The sequence below is a fragment of the Triturus cristatus genome, chromosome 8 (genome assembly GCF_964204655.1).
Source record: "Triturus cristatus chromosome 8, aTriCri1.1, whole genome shotgun sequence".
NCBI classification, from domain to species: Eukaryota; Metazoa; Chordata; class Amphibia; order Caudata; family Salamandridae; genus Triturus; species Triturus cristatus.
Genome location: NC_140591.1, coordinates 678529931 through 678547304, shown reverse-complemented (window position 1 = coordinate 678547304; position 17374 = coordinate 678529931).

The following is a 17374-nucleotide window of genomic DNA, read 5'->3' as shown; positions in this document are numbered from 1 at the left end:
GAGAAGCATAGATTTGCAACATATTTATGTACATATGAATCATCTGCGAGGGGTTTTGAAAACAGGATAAATGGCGCTCAGGCAGGTAAACGGTAGGGTAGAGCGAGAGAAGAGAAGAACAATGGCTTAACGTTGCAAGCAGGTCAGGGGAAGACCCAAAACCCCTGTGTAAGGTGTGGGCTAGAAACCCATGCCAAGAACAATTATAAACAAGTCCTGTGCACACGTTTTAAGATAAATAAGACATTCACAGTATAGTAAAAGTAGTTCAACACTTGTAGTTCTGTGAATGTTGTTTTAATTCAAGTTGAGTTCATCAATACAAAAGGCGCCAGCCGACACGTGTTTCGTCAACAGGTAGCAGGTAGCAACCTGTCACTCTTCAGGGCTGATGTAAACGAGTTTAGGATGGAAATCGAGATTACGGTGAAGATTCCAAAAGGATCCGAAGGTAAAGATCGGGTGTACGAATAGCAATAACTGGAAAATAAGTCGAACGGGCAGATGCGTCTGTATATCAAAGGAGCCTGGTGCAGGCGGGTCAATAGAACAAGTGTCTTGCTACCCACGTGTGCACAGGACATGTTTATAATATTTATGTACATATGTTGCATCCCTGTGCTTCGGAAGTACTACAGCACACTGCAGTTAAAGAGGTTACTGTGTGATGCTGCAGCACTTCCTCAGAGTTCTGCACTTATACATTCACCATACGCTACTAATGCATTAATTCAGTCAATTACGTACTACACATACATTCATCTAAACTTTCACACACTAACAAAGAAATGTAGCTCTTTTTTTAAACCAGGAGAGTTAGTTCTTAGAAGAACTTTTTTTTTTTCTTCTTTCTTCTTTTATATTTTTTTTTTGGTTTTTCCAACAATTTTGTGAACAAAACAGGTGGAAACAAACAATGAACTTCAGGGAACAAGAAAAAAAAAAAAACTAGCAATGGTGATTTTCTTGCCGGCGGCAGATCAGATCGATCGACTGCTTACCGTAGCACAAAGTCGCATTGCACTTAGTGCAGAGCACTTTTAAAAATTTAAATTGAGGACGGATGTCCAAGTTTTAGGCTGACGGATGCACTCTTGAAGTGCTCGGCTGCGATGAGGTGAAAGGCGCAGGAGCAGGAGTGTCTCTCATTCGTCGGCATTCTTCTTGTGCAAGATTGTTAGGATGAAGGGTCCTCAGGTGCTTCATCATACTAGCCGTCATGCAAGAGTATTTCTTATTAGGATCCCTTTGAGACAGCACTCTTTTGCAAATCTTGCACGTGACCAAGGTGGCATTGGTCTTCGTTTGCTCCTCGGGAAAAGTAAAACATTTCCACACCACTGAAGAAAAACTTGGTGTGCGTGCTGGCTCCTCCAAAAATTCATCCTCAGATGTATGAGGAGATGCAGGTGATGCCTGCTGCCTTGAAGCCATTTTTAGTAGAAAAAAGTTAGAGCGAAGTGTAAACTTAGTCTAAAAAATCTTCTTCTCTGCAAAGAGATGCTCCTCCAAAGAAGGTCAAAGAAGAATGATTGAATAGGGTGGGGTCTTTCAATAGTTAGAACAGGCAGTGTAATGAACCAATCAAATCTCTTTTTTTGCAGGTCATATGGGATCTGCGCACCCTGCGCTTATGCAGCACGCACCCAGCACGCATCCGCGAAATTGAATTAAAAAGAAATATAGGATTAGATGTAAAAATATATTACTTTTAAGACTAGTTTAGAGTTTGTCTTCAATTAATTAAATACATATATATGTTTTTTTAAATGTTAAATATTTCGCGGGATCCGCGCACCTACCGCGTCATAGACGCACATGACGCATCGCAGAAGCGCGTAAACGTCGCGTTACGTACATTGAACGTGTCGCGTATAGGCTGGGAGTCGCCTACCGGTCGCATTGCGATCGCGAACTAAACACGTACCCAACGCATACCATGCACGGATGCTATCGCGTAGGGATCGAGAACGGTGCGCATAGGGTGCGCGGATCCAAAAACATGGAAAAAAATATATAAAATTAAGTTTTGAACATATAGTTAAAAAAATATTTTTAAAAATTTAAAAAGGTATGTTTGAAATAAACAATAAAAACAAATAATATTTTTTAATTTTGAAAAGATTTAAATGAAAAAATAGGTTAAAAAAATAGTGTTAAAAAGAATTTTAAAAAAACAGAATTAATGAAATTGACAAACTGAAATTGAAAAATATAGAAATCCAATGAAAATCATTATACATGATATCTTTAGTGATAAGTTATAGATAGGAATTAGCATTTAAAAAACCTTTAAAATTCACTGAAAAAACCATAGGTTTCATGCACGTTATAGTTAGGAATTGGCATTTAAAAAACCTTTGAAATTCACTGAAAAAAACAAAGGTTTCAGGGGCGTTATAGTTAGGAATTGGCATTTAAAAAACCTTAGAAAGTCACTGAAAAAACCATAGGTTTCAGGGGCGTTATAGTTAGCTGGACATTTCCCTCGTACAAATCCCTAGAAATTCCCCCGTTATAGTTAGTTCAGCTAACTATAACTCGCTCCCCCGCAATGCACTGCTGATGACGTCACATATTACATCACTCATGACATGGTCAGTGACATCACTGATGATATCTGAAATGACATCACTGATGACATCACTGATGACGTCATCCAGTGAGTGTGTGTTTCTGTAAATTTTAAATATGTTTAATATATATATAGTGAAAAACCTATGGAAGAATGAGTGGGTGTATAAGTGTGTGAATGGATGATTTAGTAGGTGTGTGACTGACTCTATAAGTGAGTCATTAAACGTATCTTACTGCAGACTAGTGACTGAAGTGTGAATGTCTGTATCTGTCTGTCTGTTGGTGTATAAGCGGCTGCATGGTTTTGGGAATAGCTATATGAGTGTCTCTATGGGTTATTGATTGGTTGTCTGAGTATTGGTGCCTGAGTGTTTGTGTGGGTGGGGTGTGTGTGACTCTGTGCATACATGTGTGAGTGGGTGATTCTATGGGTGCATGGTTTTAAGAGTGCATCTGTGATGGTTGGGTGAGTGTACGTATGGGTATGTTAGGGATTGAATGTATATCTCAGTGGTACATGTGTGACTAACTACATATGTGAAAGGCAGTATATATGTCTGTAAGAGTATGTAAGTGGGTATATGTGAGAGTGTGTGATTATGAGAGTGGCTGTATGGATGAGTGTGTGCTTATATCAATGATTGTATAAGAGCGTAAGAATGTGGTACTAGTTCTATGAGTAAGTGAACTTGTGTGTGTAAACTGCATAGGTGAGTAAATGGGAGTGTGATTAATTATTTGCATGACTGACTAGGTGTGAGAGTACCTCTATGGATGATTGGTGGTGTGTGAGTGTCTATGTAGGTGTATAAATGCATATGATAGTCCTGTACTGAGTGACTGTAAGTATGAGTGATTGTACAGGTGAGTGAGTGGATGTATGTGTAGATCTAAGAGTCAATGAGTGGGTATGTAGTTATTGGTATTGGAGTATCTATGGTTTTAAGAATGGACGTCTGAAATTTTGATTGAGTATATCAAAGGGTGTGAGAAGATGCACCAATTTATCACATGGATGACGTCATAGTGTATGATGAGGTGCATCAGATTTTCACGTGGATGATGTAATCAGTGATGTCATCAGTGATGTCATTTGAGATGACATCAGTGATGTCATCAGTGATGTCACTGACCATGTCATGAGTGATGTAATATGTGACGTCATCAGCAGTGCATTGCGGGGCGCGAGTTATAGTTAGCTGAACTAACTATAACGGGGGAATTTCTAGGGTTTTGTACGAGGGAAATGTCCAGCTAACTATAACGCCCCTGAAACCTATGTTTTTTTCAGTGAATTTCTAAGGTTTTTTAAATGCCAATTCCTAACTATAACGCCCCTGAAACCTTTGTTTTTTTCAGTGAATATATATATATATATATATATATATTCACTGAAAAAACCACAGGTTTCAGGGACGTTATAGTTAGAAAATAGCATTTAAAAAACCTTTGAAATTCACTGAAAAAACCATAGGTTTCAGGGACTTTAGAGTTAGAAATTAGCATTTAAAAAACCTTTGAAATTCACTGAAAAAACACAGGTTTTAGGGATGTTATAGTTAGTTGGACATTTTACTCGTACAAAACCAAAGAAATTCGGCTGTTATATTTAGTTCAGCTAACTATAACTCGCACGCCCGCAATGCACTGCTGATGATGTCCCATATTACATCACTCATGACATGGTCAGTGACATCACTGATGAGATCACTGATGACATCTCAAATGACATCACTGATGACATCATCCAGTGAATGTGGTTTAGTTTGAAATTTAAATATGTATTATATATACACCAATCTGTATTGAAGATTGAGTGGATATATAACTGTCTGGATGGAGGATTTAGTAGCTGTCTGAATGTCTGTTTAAGTAAGTAATTAAAAGTGTCTCACTTAATACATGAATTAGTAACTAAACTATGTGAATGTGTGCATCACTGTCTCTGTTGTTGTATAACATGCTGCATCAGTTGGTCACTAACTACATGAGTGTGTATATTAGTTATTGATTAGTTGGGTGAGTATTTGTATGGGACACTGAGTTTGTGTGTGGTTGGATGGGGTGTGGGTAACTATGCACAGATGTGTGAATGGTTGATTGACTAGGTGTATAGGTTTAAGAGTGCATGTGTAAACAGCTGTTTGGGTGACTGAGTGCATTTATTTGTGTGTTGGTGAGCGAATATATGTTTTAGTTGTACATCTTCAACAAAGTAAAAAAATAAAAGGCATTGTATGTGAGAGTTGGTGTATATAAATAAGTATATATTAGAGTCAGTGATTGTGAGAGTAACTATATGAATGAGTGTATAATTGTAATGGTGATTTTTTAACCTATTAACTATGAGTCACTATGTGTTTGGGTAAATGAGGTTTTGTGTGTAAAATTGTGTAAGTGAGTAAATGTAAATGTGATTAATTTTTTGCATGAGTGAGTAGGATGACTGCATAACCGACTAAGATGACTGCTGATGTGTCAATGTCTATATATGTATATAAGTGCATTTGATAGTGTTTTATTAATTAGTGACTGCATGTATAAGTGATTCTGTTGTTGAATGGGTAGTTGTGTGTGAAGACTTAGGAATCAGTGAGTGGGTATGTAGTAACTGGTATTGGTGTGTCAATGGTTTCAAATATGGTACTCTGTATTTTACAGTGAGTGATGAAAGGTTATACTAGTGTATGATGAGGTGCATCAGATTTTCACGTGGATGATGTAATCAGTGATGTCATCAGTGATGTCATTTGAGATGACATCAGTGATGTCATCAGTGATGTCACTGACCATGTCATTATTGATGTAATATGTGACATCATCAGCAATGCATTGCGGGCGCATGAGTTATAGTTAGCAGAACTAACTATAACGGAGGAATTTCTATGGTTTTGTACGAGTGAAATGTCTAGCTAACTATAACACCCCTAAAACCTATGTTTTTTTCTGTGAATTTCTAAGGTTTTTTAAATGCTTATTTCTAACTACAACGTCTATGAAACCTATGGTTTTTTCAGTGAATTTCAAATCTTTTTTAAATGCTAATTTCAAAATATAACGGCTCTGAAACCTATGTTTTTTTCAGTGAATTTCAAAGGTTTTTTAAATGCTAATTTTTAAGTATAATAGTAGTTATACCTATTTTTTTGTACTGATTTTCTATAGCTTTGTAACTGTTTATTTATAAATATTTTATTCATTAAATAACATGATATATTTTTCTGAAAATTGCAAAAAAAAATTACAAAAAAATTACAACTGAAATATTGTTTAATTTGTATTTTTTTTAATTTTAATATATTTATATTATTTTCTTTAAAAAAAAATTTTTTACAAACATTTTTCGGAGTTGCGCACCCAAAGCGTACACATCACTGTGGGTGCGCGGATTCTAGCCGCCATTTTAGAAACATCGTGAAGGATCCGCGTACGGTGTGCGACGGCTGCGTGTTTTTCAGTTACATCATATACATTTATTATTACGTGATGTGCGCAATTGGTATGCGACCAGTCCGCGACTCCTGCTCCCGCGCATTCTCGACATATGTGCATTACGGTATGCGACGCTTGCGCGGTGGCGGCTCCTGCGTGATGTCATATACGTGCTGGGGCGCGCTGGGTGTGCGCGACTCCCGTGAAATTTTTTTATGTTCTAAAATGATATGTATGTGTGTTTAATATACATGTTAGGGCAAGAGACAATCTAAGATATTCATAAAAATAATATATTTGCACTTATAATAAACGTATATTTTTTTTAAATATATTTTCCCGAAGTCGCGTCGGGTGTGTGCTTCGTGAGCGCAGAGTGCGCGGATCCCATGTGACCTAAAAAAAAAAAAGATTTAATTGGTTCATAACATTTCCGACTGTAACTATTGAAGGACCCCACCCATTTTCATCATTCTTGTTGGAGCATCTTTAGAGAGGCATCTCTTTTCCTACAAGAACCCTTTTTGCTTGTTTTTTTGGTGTTTTTCAAAAAATATCAAACAAAATGGCATCTGGACAGCTGCAGCAGCAGGAGGAAGTATCTTCTGAAGAAGAATTCTTGCAGGAAGCACCACGTCCACAGAGGGCGGAATCTGTTGTGTGGAAATTCTTCACTTTTCCCCCTGGAGAGAAGAAAGTAAATGCGAGAAAGGTGACGTGCAAAATTTGTGACCGAGTCCTGTCAAGAGGCAGTGAAAAAAAATACTCTTGTGGCACTGCTTCTATGTACAAGCATCTCCGGACCACACATCCTCTCAATCTTGCTCAGGAGGAAATGAGGTGAGCTGCTTTGAACCCCTCACCTGCTGTGGCAAGTATATCTGAAGCGTCCTCAGGAACACCTGCAATGGACATTAGGCCAGAATTCGCCTTTCTCGAGCAACACTGCGTGAAGTGTAAGAAACTTACATGCTTCGGTGAGCAGTCGGTGGATGCAGTTTGTGCTGCGCAATGCAACCATCGTTGTTAATTTTTTTTTTGTTTTTGTTTTCGGAATGATAAGTAATTCGAAATGTTTCCTGTTTTATTCATTCTTTTTTTTGTTCATTTTTTGAAAAAACACCCCAAAAAATACAAAATTATTCAAAAAAGTAAAAAAATACAAAAGAAAAAAGAAGAAAAAAAGGTTCTCATCAGAACTACCTTATCTGGTTAAAGAAAGAACTATAATTGCAAGGTAATGTGTGAAAGGTTGGTTGAATATATGTATAAAGTATGATTGACTGAAAGAATACATTAGTAGTGTATGGTGAATTTATAGGTGAAGATTTATGAGGAAGTACTGCAGCGTGACACTGCAAGCTCTTTAGCTGCACTGTGGCACTTCCGAAGCACAGGGATGTGACATATGTACATGAATATGTTGCAACTCTGTGCTTCCCTCTGCACTGCTGCACAAACTGCAGCCATGCGGTGACACAGGCACCCTTGTACCATGGTGCAAGGATGTCTGTGTCGTGTGGAGATTGTTTTTGTGCAGGAATGGACACCTTCCTGCACAAAAACAATCAGTAAAGGCATTTTCCTCTTTCAATGTATGCTGTGGAATGCAGCATGCATTGAAAGAGGAAAAAATGAGGAGAAATTAAAACAATTCTCCTCGTTGCGCCTTGCTACACCAACTCTAGGATGGCACAGCATTCACACACATCTCCAGATTTACGATTTCTCATAAATCTGGAGATGTGTCTTGTTCTATGGGTGTTGCGTAGGAACACCCACAGCAACACCTATGGGATGCCCCTTCAACACAAAGTTCTGTGTATGAAGGGGTCGTATTTACAAGGAGAGGAAAAACCACAGAGCGTGGCTTTTCCTCTCCTTGTAAATATGAAGGAGTGCCTGGCGCCATCAGTACGTTACAAAAAGTGATGTATTGGTGGTGCAGGCTTCTTGTAAATCTGCCCCATAAGTGCTTAGGTATTGGCAGACTGATACAATAAGAGCATAGTGCTGGATGGGTGATTGAAGAATTGCATGAGACTGACAGGAGGTATCCTACACTGCATGGGTACTACTTCAGTATTTAATGGAGTGGACCAATAGTATGTATCTGCTTAGAGATTTGTAGGGATTATGCACAGAATATTTTATGTGTATTTGTGTTGGTGCCTAGGTCATTTTAGAAGAATACCACTAGTAACTGGAATGATGACAGTGCTGCAAACAGAGTGAACACTTAATTTATAAGCGCTTCCGTATTGGTGGAGTGATAGGATAAGTAGATAGTGGTAGATAAGTGATTAAAGAAGTGCATGGGACAGACTGGATGATGCCTACACTGCATGAGTACTAGCTGGGTATTTAGAAGAATGTATCAATAGTATGTAGCTAGTTAGAGGTCTGCTTGGATAGTGCACAAAATATTATAGATGTACTTGTGTTATAGCTAGGCCAATCCATAAGTTCATGACTAGTAACTAGAATAATTACAGTATTACAAACAGAGTGTATAATGAATTTATAAGTGTTTAGGTATTGGTGGAGTAATACTATAAGTAGATAGTGCTGGATGGGTGATTGGAGAAATGCATGGGACAGACAGGAGGATTCCTACACTGCATAGGTACTAACTGAGTATTTAGAAGAGCCTATCAATAGTTTGTAGCTGGTTAGAGGTGTGCATGCATAGTGTACAAAATATTGTACCTGCACTTGTGTTTTTGACTACGCCATTCCTTAAGTATACGACTAATAACTGAAGTGATTTCAGTGTTGCAAAGAAAGTGCATGCTGAATTTATAAGTGCTTAGGTATTGGTGGAGTGATAAGATACGTAAATAGTGCTGGATGGGTGAATGGAGAAGTGCATGGGACAGACGGAAAGATTCCTAGACTGCATAGGTACTAACTGGGTATTTAGAAGAGCAAATCAATAGTATGTAGCTGGTTAGAGGTATGCATGCATAGTGTACAAAATATTGTACCTGCACTTGTGTTAGTGGCTAGGCCATTCCTTAAGTATATGACTAATACCTGGAGTAATTTCAGTGCTGCAAAGAGAGTGCATGATAAATGTATTAGTGCTTAGGTATTGGGAGAGTGATAGGATACGTAGATAGTGCTGGATGGTTGAATGGGGAAGTACATGGGACACACAGAAGGATTCCTAGACTGCATAGGTACTAACTGAGTATTTAAAAGACTGTATCAAAGCTATGTAGCTGATTAGAGGTCTGCATGCATAGTGCACAACATATTGTAGCTGTACTAGTATTGGTGTGTCTATGGTTTTGAGAATGGTAGTCTGTATTTTAGGGTGTGAGGAGGTGCATCAGATGATCACGTAGATGAAGTCATCAGTGATGTGATTTGAGAAGTCATCAGTGATGTCATCAGTGATATCACTGACCATGTCATGAGTGATGTAATATGTGATGTCATCAGCAATGCATTACTTTAAATCAAAAAGCTGGTGGCCATATTGGTCTGGTCACGATGTGAAAATTCAGGATTGATACAATAAAGAAAAGAAAACAAGTGTTAATATGCACACAATGCCATTTCAGCATATCTTGCCCCGTGACCGCCATACCTGTATGTTCGTCAACATGAATTATTCATATTAAACATACTTGGAATTGCAAACATCAACATAAACAATGGACTACACATTACTTTAAAGTGAAAGGCTATCGGCCATATTAATCTGGGCACGTTGCATATTATAATGGTTCTTACACGAAAGGAAAGGAAAAAAAGAGGTGTTAATATACACACACTATCCCTAAATAAAGTTCTAGCGATTATAGTTCCATTCCATTCACAGCTCATTTGAGATGTCATGAGTGATGTCATGAGTGATGTAACTGACCATGTCATGAATGATGTAATGTCTGAGGTCATTAGCAGTACATTGCGGGGCGTAAGTTATAGTTAGCTCATGTAACTATAACTGCTAAATTTCACTGGTAGTGTATGAGTGAAATCTGAGTCTAACTATACCGTCCCTGCAATCTTTGTTTTTTCAGCAAATTTCTAGTTTTTTTTTAACGTTAAGTAAGATGCATATCACAATGGATGGTGGGGGTTGAAAGCAGGGCCTGGCATTGTGCTGCCCCCACCCAAGCTTGCTGCTCCTGCCTTCCCTCCTCCTAGCCATCCATTTTCCAAGTCCATGTCCCTGCTCCCTTATTACAGCCTTGTGTGGCCGTTGTTCTGCCACCGACCTTCCTGCCTTCTCTGAACAGTTAGCTTGCTGCCCCATCCACCTCCTCCCTATCCTCTGTTGTCTGAATCCATGGACTAGCCTCCTCCCTCCCGCCATGCATGGTCTGATGTGCTGCCACTGCCCTCCATTTAGCATGATGTACCAGTCCACTCCTCCTGCCCTCCATTGCCCAATTCTATGCCCCATCATTGACCTCCTGCTTAGCCTCTGTGCTTAGCTTGCTACCCCTATTCTCCTTCCCCCTGCCCTCAGATGTCTTTGTGCATGCCCCTGCTCCATCCTTTTTGCCCACCATGTTCCATGGACCTGCCACTCCTATCTACTCTGAGTGTTCTGTTAAGCTGCCACTCCCCTCCCACCTGCCTGGCATTGTCAGATGACTGTAACCTGTCCCTACCATCTCCACCCTGCCTGTCCACATTCCATGCCCCTATCCCCTTCCGCCTGTCCTCCATGGTCCATTTTACTGCCACACCCTTCTGCCCTCCCTGGTATGTTGTGCTGCAACTGCTCCTCCTGCCTGCCTGCCCCGCGTGATCTGTTGTGAGGCCCCTTCCCCTGAACTCTCTTGTCTGTGCCCAGGTCCTGACCCTCTCTTCTATCCTCCATGGTCCTTTGTGCATGCCCCTGCACCCTCCTTCTTGCCCATCATAGCCATTGTGCCACAAGCCCTCCCGCTTGCCATGCATGGTCTTCTGTTATGTTATGTTATGTTATCATGGGTTTTGTTAAGCGCTCAGCTACTCAAGCAGAGTGTCCCGGCGCTGACAGACCTGAGACCATAAAGCTTCGTCAGGGGAGGAAAACTTATAGGCTGAACAGCCATGTTTTAAGCTTCTTTCTGAAGGTTGTCAAGTTGTCGCTCTTTCTTAAAGCTAGTGGGAGGGCGTTCCAGGCCCGTGGTGCAAGATATTTAAAAGAACGCCAACTGATCCGGGCACGCCTGATTGCCGGGACCGTGGTGAGAGACAATGACGCAGAACGCAAGGCTCTGGCAGGCTGATGAAAACCGATCCTCTTCCTCAAATAGAGAGGACCTGAGCCCTGAAGGGTCTTGAATGTCATAGTAAGTGCCTTGAATTCGATGCGCCTCTGAATAGGGAGCCAGTGCAGAGATTGCAACAGTCCCATAGCAGATTGCCCGGGCGGCCGAGTTCTGCACACCCTGAAGCCGTGAAAGAAGGAACTTCGGGAGACCCAGATACAGGACATTGGCATAGTCTAGCCTAGAACCTATCATGGCCTGCATCGTGATTTTCCTATGGGCAATGGAGAGAACAGGGAGACATTTTCTTAACATTTTTAAAATGCTAAAGCATTGACCAGCTAGGCTCATAATCTGAGGTTTCAGGGTAAGACAATTGTCCATCTTAACACCAAGATTTTTAGCCACCAAGGCCACGTCTGAGGGGGGAAACATATCAGCGGGCCACCAAGACCTCCAACAGGGATCCGGAGGACAGCCAAAGAAATGAACCTCAGATTTATCTGAGTTGCATTTAAGCTGATTACATTGGAACCATGTAAAAACCGCGCCCAGACAGCTCTAAATACAATCTCCATTGAAGTCGACATCCTTTCCACATGTGAAAAGAAGCTGGGTGTCATCAGCGTAAGAGATGATCTGGGCTCCAAAAGACTCGACCAGCGCCGCCAAAGGGGACATATAGATATTGAAAAGGGTCGGGCTTAGTATAGATCCTTGAGGAACTCCCACTCCCAGGGGCAGGACTGTCGCAGAATACGGAGGGGCCCAAACTGTCTGTTGGCGGTTGGTCAGAAAGGACTTGAACCATTTGAACACCGTTCCTCCGACACCAATCTCCGCAAGACGCGTCAGTAGGCGGTCATGAGGAACGGTGTCAAATGCTGCCGAGAGATCGAGCAGCACCAGCAGTGCCTTCCCACCAGAGTCCTGAACTTCCTTGATGGCCTCCATCACCTCTAACAGTGCCGTCTCCGTGCTCATATTCGCACGGAAGCCGGATTGCGTGTGGTGGAGAAGGCCATGGGACTCCATGAAATTTGAAAGAATAGAATGAACATGCTTTTCTGCCACTTTGGCCAGGGCAGGGAGCAGATAGGTCGATAATTAGCATGGATGTCCCGATCTAAAGAAGGTTTCTTCAGAAGGGGAATGACCATTGCCTGCTTCCAGGTAGACGGCACAATCCCTGTTGACAATGAGCAGTTTAAGATAGGGTTGACCATCGGGTTAATAGCGTGAGCTAATTTAGCAAGACACTTCGCGGGACAGGGGTCAAGAGGAGAGCCTGATCTTATTTTAACGAGGAATTCCAGTGAGGTTTGAGATGTGATGGGTGGAAAACTCACCAGACTGGGCTTTTCCACGTCAGATACAACGGCCTTAGATTCAAGACAAGGCATTTCCCCCTTCACGAAAGTTGGGAAAATTGCCTGGATGCTCTTGATTTTATTTGCAAAAAAACTGGCTGATTGCAGAACCCAAGGTTCCGAGAAAGAGCACCTAGGCGTGATAGCCACTGTTGATGTAAATTCCTTTACAATTGCAAAGATTTCTTTGCTAGTATTAGTGGCCTCCTCAATCCGTTGAGCAAAGTAGGCTTTTTTGGCCAGGAAAATTTCCTTATGGTAGGCCTTGGTGCAACTTCTATAGGCCGCCTTCAGAGGATCCAAGTAATTTGCTCGCCAAGCTCTTTCGTTTTTTTTTGCAGAGCCTTCTACTAGAGTTGAGCAAATGCGTAAACCATGGGGCTGATGCTCGCGAGGATTTTTTATGCGACTGCCTCGGCGGGACTAAATCCTCCAGGCACTGTATAAGCCACTCTTGAAAGCGAGCAAGGTCCAGTTACAGATCACCGGAAAGAGAGCAGGGATGGGTGAGCCGATACTGCTCAATCATTTCCTCGGTTACTAGATGGAAAGGGCGCGACAGCCAGGCAGGACTCCCCACACCTCTACTAGTCGCAGTAATCAGGGACTGGATTTTAAACGTCACCAGAAGGTGGTCAGACCATAACACCGGAAGGAGGGGCACAACTGTCACCAAAGAGGTGGAAAAGCTCTGATCCAATGTGTGCCCTTTATTATGAGTGGGCAACATTACGTAGGGTGAGAGGCCCAGAGGTGTAGTAATGTCTGCGATTTTAATGGTGTCTGGCGCATCCGCATTATCAAAATGAACGTTGAAATCGCCCAAAAGAATAAAATGCTTAAATTGCACGCTCATGACCGAGATCACTGCGTCCAGCTCCTCGATAAAGGATCCAACAGGGCCTGGGGGTCTGTAAACCAGCAAACCCGCACAAGATTGACCGGGAGAAAGTGTAAGACAGAACCCTAGTGCTTCAATCCCTCGAATGTCATCAGTTGGTATGATGGAACACTCGTAGCGTCTGTCAATGACCAGTGCCACTCCTCCCCCTTTGCCTATTCTCCGATCTTTCCTTAGTATGAAATAGTTCGCGGGCAGGGCATTTGCCACATCAGGACCTGATGCTTCGCAAAGCCACGTTTCCGTAAGAAACAAACAGGCGGGCTTAGAATCGGAGAGAAAGTTAAAAAGGTCCTGAGCATGTTTGCTCATAGATCGAGTGTTCAGAAGGGCACAGCTGTAAGAACGGTCAGCGGCAGCCTGCTCTGTAGATGAAGTTACACATTGGTTAGGCTTTGCAGCATCCGTTTCCGTCAACCCGCCCCTCAGCGACCAGCCACACCCAGTGCACAGATGTTTAGTACGAATGGCGGGATCATGGACACAACAACCACTGGTACCTCTCTGTCTGAAGGCAAGGAGCTGTAGGGCGGTATAAAATATGTTTTTCTCTTGCCGATAGGTCACTGAGTCGCCGTCTCGTCCGCCACCGCCCGCTTCCGGGACGCTGACGGGCGCAGACAGGCTTTCCTTAGGCGCTCCTTCGGCGCGCATTCGTCGCGCCCGCTGCGCACGTCTGCTGCGCGACCGCCATTGGCACATATTAAATAGGAAGGAGAGGGCGGCAGGGGGCGTGGCCTCTGTCAAGGGGCGTGGCCTCGGTGCTCGCCAGAATGGCGTCCGGATGTGGGGTAGTGGGCTTGCGGCCGCAACAGCAAAGGACCAGCTGCGCGGGAAGCAAGGATCAGCAGGTAGGCAAATGCAGTCAAAGAAAATATACAATTTTAAAAACAGAGCGCAACACACTCCTGGCTTCCGCCTCAGGAGGTTCAGGGATCTGAAACGCGCTGTCCACGGAGCCCTTTTAGCGCGGCGGTGGGGGGCATGGCCTCTGTCAAGGGGCGTGGCCTCGGCGCTCGCCGGAATGGCGTCTGGATGTGGGGTAGTGGGCTTGCGGCCGCAACAGCAAAGGACCAGCTGCGCGGGAAGCAAGGATCAGCAGGTAGGCAAATGCAGTCAAAGAAAATATACAATTTTAAAAACAGAGCGCAACACACTCCCGGCTTCCGTCTCAGGAGGTTCAGGGATCTGAAACACGCTGTCCACGGAGCCCTTTTAGCGCGGTGGCGGGGGGCATGGGCTCTGTCAAGAGGCGTGGCCTCGGCGCTCGCCGGAATGGCGTCCGGATGTGGGGTAGTGGGCTTGCGGCCGCAACAGCAAAGGACCAGCTGCGCGGGAAGCAAAGATCAGCAGGTAGGCAAATGCAGTCAAAGAAAATATACAATTTTAAAAACAGAGCGCAACACACTCCCGGCTTCCGCCTCAGGAGGTTCTGTGCTGCCACGGCCCCTCCCACCTTCCCTGTGTGGTCGGTGTGTATGCCATCATAGTCTCACTGTTGCTCTCCATGGCATGTCTTGCTTCTAGTGCCCATCCTGCCTGAACTCCATGGTCATCTTGCTGCTCCTGCCCTGCCCCCTTGCCCCAGCCCTCTGTTTCCATGTGCAGACCCCTATTCCCTCCCTCCTGGCTTGTCTGTTCCATTGTAATGCCCCTGATCCATCCCTCCTGCCCTTTATGGTCTGTTATGCTGCAGCTTTCTCTCCTATCTGTCCATTATGGTCAGCTAGCTACCATTGCCTCTTTCCCCTCTGTTCTCTGTTGTCCATGTGCATGGTCCTGTCCCCTCCCTATTGCTTTCTATGGTTTGTTGTGCTGCACTCCCGTCCCGCATGCCCTGTGTGGTGTATTGTGCTGATGCAAATTCTGATGCCTGCCCTGTAGGGTCAGTTTGGTGCACCTCCCCATGTCCCTCCTGTCCTCTGTTATCCGAGTCCATGTCCCTACCCCAATTCCTCCTGCCTTCCATGTACCATACTTGCTAACATTTTGAACTTGGTAAGAGGGAGATTTTGAAAAAAAAACTGGGGTATTGATTTTCCCCTTTGACTTACATTGAAAAAGAGGAGATTGTAGACAGGAGACAGATCATATAAAGTCCATTTGGGCTTAAAAACATTGGACGTTTCCTGGCTGAATCGGGTCTGTTGGCATGTATGGTTGTACTACCCTTGCCTCTTCCTTCTGCCCACAGTGGTCTATTATATTGCCACAGCCTCTCTTGCCAGTCCTGTATTGTTGGTTTGTTGCCCCTGCCCCCCTTTCCGCTGCCCTCCATAGTCTGTTGTGCTGCCACTGCCCTTCCTGCCTGCCCAGCGTGGTCAAATTGTTGCATGTCCGCCTTCCTTCTTGCCTTCAATTTTCAGAGTCCGTGCCCCTGGCCTCTGCCTCTCAACAGTATCCTAATGAACAACTAGATTGCTAACATTCTATATTTATTAGAAAAGTGTGGAACGCCTGACATCATCTTGATGTAATCAAAACTGTAATACCTAGAGCATTTCCTTTAGAAATTACATATATGAGAGGGTCTTATTTGCATCAAAATTATCGTTAGTGCTCTCAAAAACTAAAATGCGGACATATTTTCTAAGTTTTCAAATAGCTACAAAGCACTTTTGAATTATTTGTTATCTTTAGTTTTTTTTTATCCAGTTGACCACTTGATTAAATGTTGCACTTAGTGGAGAGGATGTGGTGTTACTTCCAGAGCTGCAGACTTAGCGACTGGGGAACCAGGTTGAAGTTTCTGCTTCAGCTCGTCATTCTGTGATTCTGGTCAAATCACTTAATCTCCTCATGTCTACAACCAAAATGGATTTGTTCTTGTGTGATGTAACCAATGATCATGTAAAGCACTCCAATACCTGACAAGTCTGCACTATATAAAACTGCACAAACACAAAAAATAAAAAGTGTTCTACACACTTCTGTCATTGGGCTACATGTGGGCTACATCTGGGTGATATTTGTGCTACATTTGGGCTCTTTTGTCTCTTGGGAGATTTATTTGTTATGAAGTTTCCCAATTTCCTCATTTACTGCAGTCTCCTCAGTAGGAAATGCTTTCAGTTTTTTACTTTGATTCCATCAAGAAGGTATTCAGATATGACACACATTTTCCATAAATGCTGAATGTTAGCACTCTAGTTGCTCATTAGATCACTGTTGTAAAGCTACTGCTCACCAAGGAAGTCTGCTGCTGGTATTAAAAGTGCATGTTTCAGTCTGCATGTCAGAATTTTTTAATGAAATAGAAGAGGATTTGAGAAGTCACTCAAAATGTGCCCTAATTTTTATTTCTTCAGCACTAATCATAATTTCTATGGCAAAATGAACCCCCTCATTGTGTACCTTTTTTAATTAAATATTTTAAGTGTTACCAGTTTATTCCAATCAAGATGGCTTCAGGTGTGCCATACTTTTGTCATAAGTAAGACAGTAAGCGCTCTAGTTGTTCTTAAGAACACTCTGGTACATTCTGTCATTGGGCTATACTTGGGCTACATTTGGGTGATGGTTGTGCTACATTTGGGCTCTTTTGTCTCTGGTGGCCATCTTGGGAGGCTTATTTGTTATGAAGTTTCCTAATTTCCTCATTTACTGCAGTCTCCTCACTGGGAAATACTTTCAGTTTTTTACTTTGGTTCCATCAAGAAGGCATTCAGATGTGTCACACATTTGCCATAAATTCTGAACCTTAGCACTCTAGTTGCTCATGATATCACTGTAGTAAAGCTACTGCTCACCAGGGAACTCTGCTGCTGGTATTGAAAGTGCATGTTTCAGTCTGCATGTCAGAATTTTTTAATGAAGAGTATTTGAGAAGTCACTCAAATTGTGCCCTAATTTTTCTTTCTGCAGCACTAATCATACTT